At 44.0% G+C, this 4,961-nt stretch overlaps 1 non-coding gene across 1 annotated transcript; it reads right to left on the bottom strand.

Moving 5' to 3' along the window:
• Nucleotides 1-326: 326 nt before the first annotated feature.
• LOC132242374 (U6 spliceosomal RNA) lies at nucleotides 327-433 on the bottom strand. Its single transcript, XR_009454579.1, has one exon. It is a non-coding gene; the product is annotated as a U6 spliceosomal RNA (small nuclear RNA).
• Between the last annotated feature and the right edge of the window lie 4,528 nt (nucleotides 434-4,961).

Here is a 4,961-nt window from a genome sequence, read left to right as displayed (position 1 = left end):
CCTTTTTTGTCTCTTGTGATGGCTTTCATTATAATGTTTATTTTGTTGGATATGAGCGTTGTTACTTCAGCTGAATTTTTTTCCCATTTGCATGAACAAATTATTTCTATCCCTTTACTCTCATCCACTGTGTGTCTTTTCTTTTGAGGTGGGTCTCTGGTAGACAGCCATTGTTTGGGTCATGTTTTTGTATCCATTCAGCTCCCCTGAGTCTTTTGATGGGAGCATTTAGTCCATTTTTCTGTGGGGTTATTATTGATAGGTACGTATTTATTGCCATTCTAATGCTGTCTGGCTAGGTTTCTCTCCCTATTTCTTCTTCTCATAAAAATATGCAACTTTTCCTGAATTTGCGTGTCATCCATGTGCACATGCCATGCTAATCTTCTGTATATCAATGCAATGTTAGTTCATGTGCTGCCGAAGGGAGCACCAGGATCCTTTTTCTGATGGACTTAGGCTGTCTGCCTTCCAGGGGAATCAGATCCACTTAGAAAAACAGAAGAAGGTGAGCAGTGTGGGCTCTCCTTTGGGTCAGCAGAAAGGAGTGACAATCATTGAATCCCTGGCCAGCACACTCCTGGGCTCCATCCCTGCATCTTCCCTTTATTGGGAGAGTTTGATAACAGAAGTGGGAGACCCCTCCACTTGGTGGCCGGGGGTAGGGTGTGGCATCAAGGATAACCTCCTGGAGGAAGGTTCGTGCCCATCTCTGAGCACAGGAAGGGCCTGGATGGAATTAGGGGGGAAGACAGTGCCCATATGTGCAGACTCGGGACAGGTCAGCTGACCCACTCTTCACCCCCACTCAGGCAGTGTCTGCATCCTCTCCTTCCCTCTGGCCCCAGGAGCATAAATTAATGGAGGAGATAGTGTTTCCACAGGAGGCTGCCCACGAATATCAAATAGAGCCTGAGGAGCAATCCAGGGCCTAGTTCTGGGCCCTGGCGCAGCTCAGCGAGAATGAGAGCTGAGGCCAAGCAGGTGTTGAGCAAGAGCAGGGGTGGACTCTCCTTGCTGGTCACGGCACAGAACCTGTGTCCATGGCTCCCTGGTCCTCCCCAGACCTTCCTGTGTAGCAATTCCTGGGGCCCCTGACACTGGTAGGGACAGCTGAGTTGTGGCTCCTGGGAACTCACAGATGCCACTCTGTCCTGCAGTTACATACGGTCTTGCCAGTGGAACACTCAGACTTTTATTCTGAGACAAACGGAAGTCATTGAATCATTGACAGCAGAAGTGGAAATGATTTTTAACATGAGCTCATTTTTATGGCCTTTGACCTCATGGAAAACATGTTTGGGTCCAAAATCTCTCATTTTGGAAACTCTTAAGTTTTAGCTAAAAGTTTCATGATGTCAGGAAATACAAAATATTCTTTTCAAGGGTAACACAACAAATGCCTTATATTTTCCTGGATATGTGAAATGGCCAGCCATGAAATTCTACATGAAAACCAGAAAAAACTATAAGAAACAAAACAATTTAGGAAGTTGTGACGCTTTTCATGACAGTAATATAAATGTTTTTCTTCAGCTATGTTAGTACGTGATTTAAAAGAGGAGAAAAACATAAAGAAAACAGCATAGCAAGAAGGTTAAAGAATGGACATGATGACATGGAATGGAGTGGAAATAGAAATAAATATAAATGGTCAGCAGAGCGCCAGGCAACTGAGTGTCCTGAGAATATGCTGAGAAAGGAATAAAGCGGAATACTCAAGAGAACATGTGTGAGGGTGAGGAAGGGAACAAATCTGACAGACTTGTGGGTCTGAATTTTATTGCATTAATGTTCTGTGACACAATTAGTTGAGTGTATCTAATTCTCAACCCAGTGTCTTGCCACAATGCAATTTGACTGTAGGCATGGATTTATTTTTATAAATACAATTTGGTTCAGAAAAAACTTAAAACAACTGCCCACTTTGAGGCAAAACCAACCCCAGTGCTCCTTTCCAGAGGATTATACCAGACACACATATTTTCCCCACCTTCAATACTCAAATACATCCTTAATTTATATCTGGAGACCAATTTCTCCACCTTTACAATTCAGCAATTGGACTAGGTACAATTTTTTGTTTTCAAAAAGAGTAGTTTTTTTTATTGCAGAAATACTTCCTGGTTATAGGTGGAAAAGAGAAAAGTTTAAAATCAGTGATCATTCACACACAATGTTGGAAATCATTATACATATCTTTATATGTATCCTTTCAGATATGCTCACAGTATATATACACATATACTTATCTATATTTATAAACCATTTTATGTTATATCACTCTTTGATAATGTATTCTATTAATATAAAATATTTCTGGAATATTATGCCTTGTAGTAACTTTTGCCCTGCTCCATCATCAATCATAGCATTTGGCTGTAGTTAATGGACATGAAATTAATTTGTTTTCTGCTTTATGAACAATTCTATGACGATCATCATTGTATAGGTACCTCGATACATTTATTCAATTCGTTTTGAATCAACTCCTGCCAATAAAATCAGTTTCAAAAGTTACACATATTCTAAATTTTAGAATGTATGAATTTTGAATCATTTGATTGAATTTCCTTGGAATTTTGATTTGGATCTCATCTGATTTGTAGACTTATGCCCGGGCTCCTTTATCACGTATGTATTGAGTGCCTCCTATGGGCCAGGCACTGGAAACGCAGTGCTCAATCCAAAGAGCTTGTCATGATGGCATGTGTGCATGAAAGAGTCAAGCCAGCTAGCACATGCGTAATGCGAAATCAGGATGTGCTGCGTGCTCTGAACTAAAGGTAAAACCGAGAAAAAGACAAATGGTGAGGAGGTAATGTTGTGTGTAGGACGATATGAAGATCTGTGGGATCGAGGTGGTAATTGAGGCTGCTGTGGGAATATGCATAGATAACTAGCAAAGTATAAAGATCCCAGCTGAGCCCTGACTTTGGGCTCTGGTTCCAAAGTTTTCTCAGTGACTCTGGATCTCTTTGTTTATTTTTATTTAAAGCTTGTATTGACAAGTAAAATAATTGATATTTTTGTGTAATATAATGTTACTAGAGGCCCGGGGCACAAAAATTTGTGCACTCGGGGGGAGGGGGTTCCCTGAGCCCGGCCTGTGCCCTCTCTCAGTCTGGGACCCCTCAGGAGATAACGACCTGCTGGCTTAGGCCTGCTCCCAGGTGGCAGAGGGCAGGCCCAATCCCTAGGTGCAGCCCCTGGTCGGGCTCAGAGCAGGGCCAATTGGGGGGTTGGGGCCCCACCCCCTGTCACAGTCAAGGCAGGGTCAATGGGAGGTTATGGCTCCACCCCATTACACACAGAGCAGAGCCCGTGGCGGGCTCGGGGGTTTGGGGCGCCACCCTCTATCACCCACAAAGCAGGGCCGATCAGGGGGCTTGGGCGCTGCCTCCTGTCACGCTGATCCCGGTGCTGGGAGGCATATTACCCTTTCACTATATAGGGCAGAGGCCTGGTGCATGGGTGGGGTGGCTCGTTTGCCCTGAAGGGTGTCCTGGATCAGGGTGGGGGTCCCCACTGGGGTGCCTGGCCAGCCTGGGTGAGGGGCTGAGGGTTGTTTTCAGGCTGGGGGTGACTGAACTCCCAAACGCTCCTTTAGTCCTTTTTTTTTTTTAAATTCTGGGCCAGCTTTAGCTTGAGGCTTGGCTCCAGCTCTTAGGCCTCCGCTTACTTTCTGGCCTTTGCTTACAATGTTGCGAAACTACTGGCTGAAGTTCGGCGGTATTTATTACAATGTTTGAAACAGCAGGCTCAGAGGCCTGCAGCCGCGGGCAGGGAACGTTGGTTTCCTCCGTCACTGAGGCAAGCAAGCCTCATGTTAGTTTCAAGCTGCCTGGCTGCTGGCCTCCATCTTGGCTGCCAGTTAATTTGCATATCTCGCTGATTAGCCAATGAAAAGGGTAGCGGTCGTACGCCAATTACCATGTTTCTCTTTTATTAGTGTAGATTTCTTGAGGAATAAGAATGGTAGTATTTCCATTTTACATATAGTGCAGCTTGTTCAGTAGCACTTAAAGTTAAATTTTGGATGATGCTCTACGTCACTAATCAAGGGGGAAATAGTACAATTCAGAACCAGAATATATCACTTCCCACTGCCAAAATGGCTGTTCTCAAAAAGACAAGAAGTAGATAGAGGCTGATGGGACAGAGGAGGGAGGAGACCGAGGCTGATGGGACAGAGGAGGGAGGGGACAGAAGAGGGAGGGGACAGGGGCTGATGGGAAAGAGGAGGGAGGGGACAGTGGCTGATGGGACAGAGGAGGGAGGGGACAGTGGCTGATGGGACAGGGGCTGATGGGACAGAGGAGGGAGGGGACAGAGGAGGGAGGGGACAGGGGCTGATGGGAAAGAGGAGGGAGGGGACAGAGATAAATGATTAAAAAAAGAAAAAAAAAGACAAGAAGTAACAAGTATTGGTGAGGATGTGGATAATAAAGGAACCCTGTGCACTGTTGGTAGGATTGTAAATTGGTGCACCCACTTTGAGAAAATAGTATGGAATTCCCCCAAAAAATTAAAACCGGAACTAGTATATGACCCTGCAATTTCCCTTCTGATTACTTGAAGAAATCCAAAACACTAATTTAAAAGGATATCTGTACCTCTTTGTTCCTTTTATTTATTTATTTATTTAAATTTTTTTATTGCTTAAAGGGTTACAAGGAGTATTACATATGTCTCCTTTGTTTCCCTGCTCTTGACAATCCCCTGTACACAGGGACTCCGCTGTGCTTCCATTTATTTCTTGTGAGGATTGGTTTAGTCTACAGTATAAAGTGACTTTGTCCATTTAAAAGGACCTAGTATGAGCTTATAAATTGAACTGGTTCAGACTGTTTCATCTATGTTTTTATGTCTTAGGCAGCCCTTGAGAAAGGTGAATTAAGCTGTGGTTGTTTCTGAAACATTTTGAAGCCTGTGGAATTCCTAACCCAGCGTAGTAAGTT

Source organism: Myotis daubentonii, chromosome 9 (genome assembly GCF_963259705.1).
Source record: "Myotis daubentonii chromosome 9, mMyoDau2.1, whole genome shotgun sequence".
Lineage (NCBI taxonomy): Eukaryota > Metazoa > Chordata > Mammalia > Chiroptera > Vespertilionidae > Myotis > Myotis daubentonii.
The sequence above is the reverse complement of the archived record's forward strand: the minus strand, read 5'-3'. Positions and strand labels throughout refer to the sequence as shown.